A 13,754-nucleotide genomic window follows, 5' to 3' on the forward strand; every position below is an offset into this window, starting at 1 on the left:
AGAAAGCCAAACACGGAACTCATGGCTTTTTTCCTGTGATTTTTTTTAGTCTTGCAGTTAATTTAATTTTTTCTTTTTCATTTTTTTTTTCTCGCCTTCGGGTAAAATTTTTTTTTAACTGTTACCTTTTTCTTTTTTAACAATTTTTTATTAGTTTATCTAATATATATATTTTTTCTTTTTTACATTTTTCTTAGGTGTTTTCTTTTTTTAAAAATTCTTTTCTTTTCATTTCTTTTTTTTTTTCTTTTCTTTTTGTTTTTTTTTTCTTTCTTCCTTTTTGAACCTCTTTTTATACCCTTTCTCCCCACTCATGATTTTGGATCTCTTCTAATTTGGTTAAAGCATATTTTCCTGGGGTTGTTGCCACCCTTTTAGTATTTTACTTGCCCCTTCATTTACTCTTATCTGGACAAAATGACAAGACATAAAAATTCAACACAAAAAAAAGAACAAGAGGCAGTACCGAAGGCTAGGGACCTAATCAATACAGACATCGGTAATATGTCAGATCTAGAGTTCAGAATGACAATTCTCAAGGTTCTAGCCGGGCTCGAAAAAGGCATGGAAGATATTAGAGAAACCCTCTCGAGAGATATAAAAGCCCTTTCTGGAGAAATAAAAGAACTAAAATCTAACCAAGGTGAAATCAAAAAAGCTATTAATGAGGTGCAATCAAAAATGGAGGCTCTAACTGCTAGGATAAATGAGGCAGAAGAAAGAATTAGTGATATAGAAGACCAAATGACAGAGAATAAAGAAGCTGAGCAAAAGAGGGACAAACAGCTACTGGACCACGAGGGGAGAATTCGAGAGATAAGTGACACCATAAGACGAAACAACATTAGAATAATTGGGATTCCAGAAGAAGAAGAAAATGAGAGGGGAGCAGAAGGTATACTGGAGAGAATTATTGGGGAGAATTTCCCCAATATGGCAAAGGGAACGAGCATCAAAATTCAGGAGGTTCAGAGAACGCCCCTCAAAATCAATAAGAATAGGCCCACACCCCGTCACCTAATAGTAAAATTTACAAGTCTCAATGACAAAGAGAAAATGCTGAAAGCAGCCCGGGAAAAGAAGTCTGTAACATACAATGGTAAAAATATTAGATTGGCAGCTGACTTATCCACAGAGACCTGGCAGGCCAGAAAGAAATGGCATGATATTTTCAGAGCACTAAACGAGAAAAACATGCAGCCAAGAATACTATATCCAGCTAGGCTATCATTGAAAATAGAAGGAGAGATTAAAAGCTTCCAGGACAAACAACAACTGAAAGAATTTGCAAATACCAAACCAGCTCTACAGGAAATATTGAAAGGGGTTCTCTAAGCAAAGAGAGAGCCTACAAGTGGTAGATCAGAAAGGAACAGAGACCATATACAGTAACAGTCACCTTACAGGCAATACAATGGCACTAAATTCATATCTCTCAATACTTACCCTGAATGTGAATGGGCTAAATGCCCCTGTCAAAAGACACAGGGTATCAGAATGGATTAAAAAACAAAACCCATCTATATGTTGCCTCCAAGAAACACATTTTAAGCCCGAAGACACCTCCAGATTTAAAGTGAGGGGGTGGAAAAGAATTTACCATGCTAATGGACATCAGAAGAAAGCAGGAGTGGCAATCCTTATATCAGATCAATTAGATTTTAAGCCAAAGACTATAATAAGAGATGAGGAAGGACACTATATCATACTCAAAGGGTCTGTCCAACAAGAAGATTTAACAATTTTAAATATCTATGCCCCCAATGTGGGAGCAGCCAACTATATAAACCAATTAATAACAAAATCAAAGAAACACATCAACAATAATACAATAATAGTAGGGGACTTTAACACTCCCCTCACTGAAATGGACAGGTCATCCAAGCAAAAGATCAGCAAGGAAATAAAGGCCTTAAAGGACACACTGGACCAGATGGACATCACAGATATATTCAGAACATTTCATCCCAAAGCAACAGAATACACATTCTTCTCTAGTGCACATGGAACATTCTCCAGAATAGATCACATCCTCGGTCCTAAATCAGGACTCAACCGGTATCAAAAGATTGGGATCATTCCCTGCATATTTTCAGACCACAATGCTCTAAAGCTAGAACTCAACCACAAAAGGAAGTTCGGAAAGAACCCAAATACATGGAGACTAAACAGTATCCTTCTAAAGAATGAATGGGTCAACCGGGAAATTAAAGAAGAATTGAAAAAAATCATGGAAACAAATGATAATGAAAATACAACGGTTCAAAATCTGTGGGACACAACAAAGGCAGTCCTGAGAGGAAAATATATAACGGTACAAGCCTTTCTCAAGAAACAAGAAAGGTCTCAGGTACACAACCTAACCCTACACCTAAAGGAGCTGGAGAAAGAACAAGAAAGAAACCCTAAGCCCAGCAGGAGAAGAGAAATCATAAAGATCAGAGCAGAAATCAATGAAATAGAAACCAAAAAAACAATAGAACAAATCAACGAAAGTAGGAGCTGGTTCTTTGAAAAAATTAATAAAATTGATAAACCCCTGGCCCGACTTATCAAAAAGAAAAGAGAAAGGACCCAAATAAATAAAATCATGAATGAAAGAGGAGAGATCACAACTAACACCAAAGAAATACAAACTATTATAAGAACATACTATGAGCAACTCTACGGCAATAAATTTGACAATCTGGAAGAAATGGATGCATTCCTAGAAACATATAAACTACCACAAGTGAACCAGGAAGAAATAGAAAGCCTGAACAGACCCATAACCAGTAAGGAGATTGAAACAGTCATTAAAAATCTCCCAACAAACAAAAGCCCAGGGCCAGACGGCTTCCCGGGGGAATTCTACCAAACATTTAAAGAAGAACTAATTCCTATTCTCCTGAAACTGTTCCAAAAAATAGAAATGGAAGGAAAACTTCCAAACTCATTTTATGAAGCCAGCATCACCTTGATCCCAAAACCAGACAAGGATCCCACCAAAAAAGAGAGCTATAGACCGATATCCTTGATGAACACAGATGCGAAAATACTCAACAAAATACTAGCCAATAGGATTCAACAGTACATTAAAAAGATTATTCACCACGACCAAGTGGGATTTATTCCAGGGCTGCAAGGTTGGTTCAACATCCGCAAATCAGTCAATGTGATACAACACATCAATAAAAGAAAGAACAAGAACCATATGATAGTCTCAATAGATGCTGCAAAAGCATTTGACAAAGTACAACATCCCTTCCTGATCAAAACTCTTCAAAGTGTAGGGATAGAGGGCACATACCTCAATATCATCAAAGCCATCTATGAAAAACCCACCGCAAATATCATTCTCAATGGAGAAAAACTGAAATCTTTTCCGCTAAGGTCAGGAACACGGCAGGGATGTCCATTATCACCACTGCTATTCAACATCTTACTAGAGGTCCTAGCCTCAGCAATCAGACAACAAAAGGAAATTAAAGGCATCCAAATCGGCAAAGAAGAAGTCAAATTATCACTCTTCGCAGATGATATGATACTATATGTGGAAAACCCAAAAGACTCCACTCCAAAACTGCTAGAACTTATACAGGAATTCAGTAAAGTGTCAGGATATAAAATCAATGCACAGAAATCAGTTGCATTTCTCTACACCAACAGCAAGACAGAAGAAAGAGAAATTAAGGAGTCAATCCCATTTACAATTGCATCCAAAACCATAAGATACCTAGGAATAAACCTAACCAAAGAGACACAGAATCTATACTCAGAAAACTATAAAGTACTCATGAAAGAAATTGAGGAAGACACAAAGAAATGGAAAAATGTTCCATGCTCCTGGATTGGAAGAATAAATATTGTGAAAATGTCTATGCTACCTAAAGCAATCTACACATTTAATGCAATTCCTATCAAAGTACCATCCATCTTTTTCAAAGAAATGGAACAAATAATGCTAAAATTTATATGGAACCAGAAAAGACCTCGAATAGCCAAAGGGATATTGAAAAAGAAAGCCAACGTTGGTGGCATCACAATTCCGGACTTCAAGCTCTATTACAAAGCTGTCATCATCAAGACAGCATGGTACTGGCACAAAAACAGACACATAGATCAATGGAACAGAATAGAGAGCCCAGAAATAGACCCTCAACTCTATGGTCAACTAATCTTCGACAAAGCAGGAAAGAATGTCCAATGGAAAAAAGACAGCCTTTTCAATAAATGGTGCTGGGAAAATTGGACAGCCACATGCAGAAAAATGAAATTGGACCATTTCCTTACACCACACACAAAAATAGACTCAAAATGGATGAAGGACCTCAATGTACGAAAGGAATCCATCAAAATCCTTGAGGAGAACACGGGCAGCAACCTCTTCGACCTCTGCCGCAGCAACATCTTCCTAGGAACAACGCAAAAGGCAAGGGAAGCAAGGGAAAAAATGAACTACTGGGATTTCATCAAGATCAAAAGCTTTTGCACAGCAAAGGAAACAGTTAACAAAATCAAAAGACAACTGACAGAATGGGAGAAGATATTTGCAAACGACATATCAGATAAAGGACTAGTGTCCAGAATCTATAAAGAACTTAGCAAACTCAACACCCAAAGAACAAATAATCCAATCAAGAAATGGGCAGAGGACATGAACAGACATTTCTGCAAAGAAGACATCCAGATGGCGAACAGACACATGAAAAAGTGCTCCATATCACTCGGCATCAGGGAAATACAAATCAAAACCACAATGAGATATCACCTCACACCAGTCAGAATGGCTAAAATCAACAAGTCAGGAAATGACAGATGCTGGCGAGGATGCGGAGAAAGGGGAACCCTCCTACACTATTGGTGGGAATGCAAGCTGGTGCAGCCACTCTGGAAAACAGCATGGAGGTTCCTCAAAATGTTGAAAATAGAACTGCCCTATGACCCAGCAATTGCACTATTGGGTATTTACCCTAAAGATACAAATGTAGTGATCCAAAGGGGCACATGCACCCGAATGTTTATAGCAGCAATGTCCACAATAGCCAAACTATGGAAAGAACCTAGATGTCCATCAACAGATGAATGGATCAAGAAGATGTGGTATATATACACAATGGAATACTATGCAGCCATCAAAAGAAATGAAATCTTGCCATTTGCGACAACATGGATGGAACTAGAGCGTATCATGCTTAGCGAAATAAGTCAAGCAGAGAAAGACAACTATCATATGATCTCCCTGATATGAGGAAGTGGTGATGCAACATGGAGGCTTAAGTGGGTAGAAGAAGAATAAATGAAACAAGATGGGATTGGGAGGGAGACAAACCATAAGTGACTCTTAATCTCACAAAACAAACTGAGGGTTGCCGAGGGGAGGGGTTTTGGGAGAAGGGGTTGGGATTATGGACATTGGGGAGGGCATGTGATTTGGTGAGTGCTGTGAAGTGTGTAAACCTGGTGATTCACAGACCTGTACCCCTGGGGATAAAAATATATGTTTATAAAAAATTAAAAAATTATAAAAGCAAAAAAAAAAAAAAAAAAAAAAAAGAAAGACCTCGAGACACTTGATTGTGAGACTAATGAATCATAATTTTAGACAAGAGCTTTTGAGAGAGTTAGGGGGAACAGATTCCTTACATACAGAGGAAAGTCCATCAGAATAATGTCAGACCTGTTCACAGAAATCTGGCAAGCCAGAAAGGGCTGGCAAAACATATTCAGAGCACTAAATGAGAAGAACATGCAGCCAAGAAGACTTTATCCAGCAAGGTTGACATTCAAAATGGATGGAGAGATAAAGAGCTGAGCTTTCAAGGTTTAAAAGAGTATGTGACCAACAGCCGGCACTACCAGAAATATTAAGGGTGGGGGGGGGGTTCTATAAAAGAAGAAAGAACCCAAGAGTGTCATAGAACAGAAATTTACAGAGACAATCTGTAGATACAAAAACTTCACAGATAACATGATGTCAACAAAAATGTATCTTTCAGTAATTACTCCCAATGTGAATGGCCTAAACACTCCCATAATATGGCACAGGGTTGCAGATTGGATAAAACAACAGGACCCGTCCATATGTTGTCTACAAGAGACCCATTTGGAACCTAAGGATACATCCAGACTGAAAGTGAAGGGATGGAGAAGCATCTCCCATGTCAGTGAGCCTCAAAAGAAAGGTGGGGTAGTGATTCTCAGATCAAATAAATTAGATTTTAAACTAAAGACTGTAGTCAGGGATAAGGAAGAACACTACATCATTCTTAAAGGGTCTGTTTTTCCAACCCATAACACTTGTATAAAGCTCAGAGTAGGAAAGGATGCCATGGATCATCTGGTAGAGATAAGAATGAACCCAGAACCAGCATCTTTTTTGGCCCACATAGCTTCTGGATAAGACCTTCAATACACTTGGAAATACAATCAGGGATTTTGGTTTCAGGAAGAAAATGAAAGAGAAAGAAAAAGCCTACCATGCAACCGCACAGAAAATTTTCTTAGATTATTCAGGAACAATATCCTCCTGTAAGAATCCCATGGGAGGAACTGTGCCCTTCCTCACTGTTGGTGGAATGGCTTGCAGGGAGGAGAATGAGCTCATTACAACCCACTGGAGTGATAAAGCCCTTCTGGAAGGCAGCAGAGTTCTGGCTCATCCTATGCTGTTAAACCACATGATCAGGTCTCTTGTGATTGCTTTAGGTGTATACCCAATTCTGATGTGCTCAGGCAAAGAAAATATTTATTAGAAGGATACTGGATTATCTCACATAGGTGGAAGCCTTGAACCAAATTGCAGGAATGTATGACTGTAGCTGAGTCTTGGAGCCATTGGAATCAGGAACATGAACCATAAGGACTTGTTCATCTCTTTTTTGCACCTCTCTGGTTTTGCACTGCTGGCTTCCTTATCTATCATTGTTGAGTGCCTTCTGCAAAATGGAAAACATGGCTACCAACCATTACTGAGCCTCATACTGCACAGAGTTCATAATCTTGTACCAATCATTGTGTCTAGAGAAGCAAGATTATGTTCAACAATATGGCAGCTGCAGCTGTATACATTTGAATGGGGATGGGGGAGGAGTAGGATACTACCAGAAGCAGAGAGAGAGGAATTAGGATCTCACACTCCATCTGACCAATAGGAAGAAGACCTTTTAACAACACCAGAGCAATGTTCTGACGGTGGGAAGATTCTCAGCACATACTCATATACAAAAGCACATGTTCAATACACAGAGATAAATAATACCTAGTCCTAGTCCTCAAGATGCTCACAATACTAACGTGGAAGGTTATCATGCCCTCTTCCTTTCCTACCAGTGAGAGTACATTTCCCAGCCCACTTGGGGTCAAGAATGGTCATGTGATTGTCCAAGACAATGGAAGATGGTATGAGTCATTTCTAGCCTTGCTCCATAAAAGTGTTCTTCATGCAATCCTTTGTGTGTTTCCCCCTTTCCAACTGAATGGAATGGGGATGACCCCCAGGTAACCTGGGGGCCATGAATTTAAGACCATACAACTACAGATGGAAGGAGCTTGGCTCCTGACTTGATAATTAGAAAAGACCCCCAAACCATAAGCATACACATTAGGCTCTCAGATAAGCAAGAAAAAAAACTTTTATAGTATTAACTATTGGGATTTAGAGGTCCATTTATTATACCTGTTAGGCTTGCCTTTGTTAATATAGTTAGTGAACATTGCCTTAACTAGAGTTAACTACTTTGAGTTCCAAATCTGTGGCAAACTTACTGGATGACTTGGAGAAATCACTTTACCTCTTCAAGTCTCCCCATCAATTATAACACATTGCAAGGATTTTTCATTAATGAATAGACAACACATGCAAACAATGAATATTAAACTATTCTACAATTTCAGAATGGAATACTACAAACTTACCTCTCTAATGCCATTTCTCAAATATGCTGAGATTCAATTTTAGTAGCTTAGAAATCTTCCATGTTTCTCATTGAAAATATCCTATTTGATAAAGAAGATTATATATGTTATAAGCATATAATTTTCCATAGAATTCCATAAAGTTATTTTCACTTTGAATTATTTAAATAAGTAGCACTTAAACATTTTTTATTTCCTGACAATATTAGAATATAAATAGCTTGTTCACCACTGATATTATGAAGCTACATTTATATCTTGAAGAAATAAAGATTGAATTAGAGGTTTTGAAAAAATAACTTGCCCTTAAGAATTGGCAGCTCTGAGCCCTGAACCTGGAACCTCTGCCTCCATATTAGCATGCCTCCCCATCTTCTTTGTAATTCCTGTCTACTAGGCACAACTATTTCATAACTACCACCACCATTAGGTAGTCTCACATGGAAATATGAATAAGAGCTCAATCTCAATTGATCCTTCCCTTCACCCTCATTAGAAGGCTTTGAACAAAGACTTATTACATTAACGGTTTTCAAACTGTGCTCCCCAGGAGCCATTTGTGTTTGAGTTTGGTGGTAGTGTCTCCAATGCTACTTTAACCAGAGCAGCTGATTTTTGCCTGTCTTACACATTGAGCTTCTGAATATAAACAAGAGTTTCTTAGTTAAAACAAAATAAACCATCAAACAAACAAACAACAACAACAACAAAAAAAAAAAAAAATAGAAAAACAGGGGCTCCTGAGTGGCTCAGTCAGTTGGACGTCTGCTTTTGGCTCAGGTCATGATCCCAGGGTCCTGGGATTGAGGCCCATGTCAGGCTCCCTGTTTTGCCCTCTCCCCACTTACATGAAGGGAATATTTATGAATGGAAAATTTTTACAACATGAAAGATAGCCCCATCCTATTTCATTTTGGAATGTCCATGGGACAAGGCAGCTCAGGGTGTGTATGCAGCCTTGGCTGGGGAGGTAGGTAGGAGGGACCAAATGTTGAGAGGAGGAATAAAAGCCCAGATAGTTTAACTTGATTTAAGAAATACTGAGTTACAACGATGTGCCAAGTTCTCTACAAAACAGTGAGGATATCACATTGAACCAAACAAATACAGGGCTTATGGTGCCTGGTTTTACAGCGATGGATGTCAACACAGGGGGAGAAAAAAAAGCTGTCAGAGAGAAAAGGATAGCACCAAGAAAAAGAAATTGTCTGGGGTTTTACCCCAAAAATTCAATCATCTTCTTCACTGGGTTCTAACTCCCTCTCTCACTCTTTCAGTCATTCTTCTGGATAAGGAATAGAGGCTAGAAAGAATCTAGGGCATCTGTCTGTCTGTCTGTCTTTCATCATTTACATACCATACACACTGAGATCCTTGATGTCCAACATTTTATACCAGGAAATGAGGACCCAGAGGTAAGCTAAATGTGACACTAACCCTCGGGATGCTCATGGTCCAGTGGGGAGATGTGTAAAGCATTGCAATGTGATGAATTTGCTAAGGGAAGACATGCAGGTAAGGGTGGAGAAATCATGAGTGATCCTTCTCTACTCCTCAGATGACTCCAGATTCCTCCTTCTCCAACTCTGCCACCTCTCTGCACCTCATCTATGTCTTTTGGATGCACCCCCTTATGCTGAATCAACAAGATCAGGAACAGACATCCGCAGTGAGAAATAATGAGGGCACAAGAAGGTCACTGCAAATAGAAGGCAGTTATGTTGCTTCATGATTTAAAGTACTAAATGGTACATTTATTTCCATTAACTACAATAGGATGGTGTTCTCATGGGTGATAACAGTGGGATTTTCATGACATCATTTCAGTCTATCTGATTGTAGAACCTACTGGGTTTCCTGAATTTGAATGTTCCTGAAACATTGAAAAATAAAAGATATTCTGCACATTATCTTCCTAGCATCCCTCCACCTGGTCTTTTTTAGTTATAGAAAGAGGCCTTGTTTTTTAATCATTCAGTTAAGAAATACTGAGTTTTAATGCATGGCAGACACTGTCTCTATAGACATATAAATGAAAAACAAATGATCCCTGATCTCAAATTTCTTATAGTTTCATAGGGAAAATAATCAAGGTGATTAAATTCCATATGGTTGGTGCCACATGAGAATTGAGGCCAGTGTACATAAGGGAGAATAAGAGAGGGGCATACCACTAGCTGGGAGGTTCTATAAAGGATTACTAGAAGAGAAAACCAACATGAGTCAGGAGTGAAGAATCATGGTTGGTCGGGTAGATGGAGCTTGGAAGGGTGTCGAGCCAAACAAGAGTTTGTCTCTGGAGGATACTGCCCAGTGAACAGGCCAAAGCAAACATGTTCACACTGCTCAGAAATTTGGCATGCTACAGATACTTTGGAGTCAGAGAGATTTTATTCTCATTTTTTTCTGTCTCTTCACCTACTTTGAGTCATGATTGTGAAGTTGATATAAGAAAATACAGTAGATGATGTGTTTCATATATTATCTGACACCAGTGAGTTCTTATAAATTTGGAGGGATGGGAGGAAGCATATAGGTATTCATGCATACAGAGTGAGGAGCCCCTGACCATCTCTTTATAGGATTGAATGGTATGTATGTTCGGTATGTAAATGATGAAAGACAGACAGACAGACAAATGGCTTATTTTATCCAGTATAATGAACTATCTATCTCCAGTTTGTTATCCCAGATCCACTCCTGATCTCTTATCACCAGCTATGTGCCTTGGGGACTCTATCAAAGGGCTTCTTCCCTAACTTCTAGTTGAGTTAAATGGTGAAGGACATCTAGGAGATCCAAGAGAAAGAAGAGTCATCTCAAGCTCCCTCCTCTGCAGTCATCTCAGGCGGCCACGTACTTGGTAAAAGGTCACAACTCCTGCCAAGTGGCCCGCTCCATACCATTTTCTATACCATTAGATTCTGTAAACTGCTTTCTCCTTCTATCCCTCACACACAAGGGTAAAATATCCAGCTGCTCATAGCCCTGGACACTATTTTCCTTGTGGTCTCCACACACCCTATCCATACCTTTGAAAATTAATCCTTTATTCAGGTCTGCCCTAATCACCCAGTTTGAGTATGCCATCTATTTCTTTCAGGGACTAAGCTTTGCCAAAACACTCCAAAAAAATATGTGGGAATTCATTAAAGATGGGGAGAAAATGTATATCTTTTGTTAGGGACAGATTAAGATACTGAATCAGCTGAGGGCTAAGTGAAAGAGGTGTCTTTCTCTTTCTACTAAACTGAGCAAATGGAAGAGTCCAAATCTTATTCATCTTTTAATCTGTAGCCCAACATCTAGTTTAGAAAGTGAGATACAGAATATGAGCTCAATATATGTGTACCGAAGTGTTCTGTAGCATTACCAGTGAGAGGAAGAGATGAAGGAGAAAAGAAAAAGATGATATGTCTATATTCCTGCCTCTCCATACTCACAAACACATATATACTTATACCACAATTATGACTTCTTTTTTTTTTTTAACATTTCAAGAAACCTTCACTTGATCATTCCAGTCTTGATTAAACTAACACACTGATAGAGGTCCACAGGAAAGACTCTCTCCTTCACTTTGTGGAATCCAGACCTAAAACTGCAATAGTAGCAATGTGAAAAAACTCATTTATTGACTCAAGGACCTCAAAGCCAGATGGAAGCTTGGAGGTATGTGGTTCAGCCCAGCTTGCTGCTGGGTGCTGTGTTTGAACATTCCCTGGAACAGGGAGATCCCCACTTCCTAAGGGATGCACTCCCACCCATTGATGTTTAGCCCTAACTGATAGGAAAGGTCTTCCTTGAACTAAGTTAAAATCCACCTCTCTGCAACTTAATCTCTGAGAAAAAATAAATTTTCTTCTAACAGATATTGCAGGATGTTTCAGATCACCAAGATTAAACTCCCTCCCTGACTTTAAATATTGGTAGAGTAGGACATGACCTATGAGTTGTAATTTGGAGAGGACCAAGAGGATTGTAGGAGGATCTTCTCGGTGTTCCAATCCCACCTCCCACCACCTAAAAGATCTCCAGCAGTAATCATTTCTGTGAGTGGGGACATGTACTTAAAGGGATCCCTTTGAAATGGAAATAGTTCATGGTAAATGTCTTCAATGGAAGAGCTATGTCTTCTACATGTTTTATATTGTGACCAGACATTAAAAGTACAGAGATAGGAGACTAGAGGGTTATCAGCTGAGGATGAGGAAGTATCCCAGGCATCATAAAGGACAAGGTATCCTGGCATGGAGAAGAGCATTTGCAAAAGCACAGAAAAGGGGAGAGTCCAGCCCTTTCAGGGACACTTTATTTGGTGAGATTGTAGAATATGTGTGAAAAGAGGCAAGCTATGAGCTAGAGACAGAGCAAGGCCAATCTTGGCTACCTTCTAGCTATGACCTTGGGAGAGTCACTTCTCCTCTCTGTGAAATGAGGAAGTGGGAGGGCTACATCATTTCTAAAGGCCTCCCTTTTCCATAAATCAATGATTCTAAAAATGCCTCACACTTCTGTAGCTCTTCACAGTTCATAAAGTACATTACCTCATTTCATTCTGCAGCACAGAAGGCAAAACTTGGCAGAATTCAGAGTTGACCTTACTCTTTTCTGATGACTTTTCAACAGGAATGCAAAACCCAGCAGCATCCCCAAGTTCTCACCTCTGAACCACTCTTTCAAGTAACCTATAACTCCCTTGCTCATCACACACACACACACACACACACACACACACACACACACACATTTCTGAAGCATAAAATAATAATTCTTAAAAGAGTTCCCATATTTAAATTTCAAAAAGTGGTCTGTTGCACCAACCCAATCCCAGTTAAAATGCTGAAGAGTGAAGGTCATGTCTAGTGCCTAGAGAGTAGGCAAATCATACTCCTGCCATAGAAGCCCTTGGTGACTTGGAGATTCAGTTAGCATTCTTAACCACAAGGTCTGAATCCAGGGTATCAAGAAAGGTATTTCTAATGGGAATATATTAGGAGAATGGGGTTAAGGAGCACTTAGCTTCCCCAGTTGAGAATTTTAAATTGTGTAATTGACCTAAAAGGGCCTTAATAATTGAGGCTATGTTGTAATAAGAAATGTTGGAAAATGTTTTAGTCTGGATTCTAATGCTACCCAGCTGAGTAACATAGAACAAGTTAAATTAAATTCTCCGAGATCTGTTTTCTCATTCATAAAATTAAAGGTTGTGTTATGTGATCAATAAGATGCCATTAAGTTTATTTTTTATTCACTCAATGCATGTTGATTAAACATCTACCCTATATCAGACATTGTAGAAGTTATTAGAATAAAACAAAAAAAAGCTAATTAAGATTACATGTGAGTGAGAAAGAGAAAGAAAACACTCCATGCCTTCAGGAGCTCACATTTTGGTTGGGGAGGGAGATGTGCAACAAATAAATGCATAAAGGATCATTATGCAGTGAAAACTATAGAGAGAGAGCAAACACAAGAGAAGGAATTCGTCCTGGTGGAAGAATCAGGGAGTTAAGAGAGACGGAGAGAGAGAGAGATGTTTAAGTTGGATCTGAAGGTAAATAAGGCAGAGAGGGGCTTTCCACCAACAGGAATCAGAGCAAATGGAGACAGACTTAAAGAAACAGAATTCATTTGTCATGTTTAGTATATGGAGTGATAAAGAAGGAAGGTGGCTGATGGAGATGCAGGCAGGAGTCCAACTATGCTTGGTGAACCAAGTTAGCCTGGATATGACACTGAGAAGTCACTCAAAGTTGTAGACCAGAAATACAGTCTGCCCTGCATTCAGTAGATCATTCTGGTTGCCCTAGAGAGTATAGACTGAAGGGGCACAGGACTAGAGGCAAGAGCTCACT

The sequence above is a fragment of the Mustela lutreola genome, chromosome 10, assembly GCF_030435805.1.
Source record: "Mustela lutreola isolate mMusLut2 chromosome 10, mMusLut2.pri, whole genome shotgun sequence".
NCBI lineage: Eukaryota > Metazoa > Chordata > Mammalia > Carnivora > Mustelidae > Mustela > Mustela lutreola.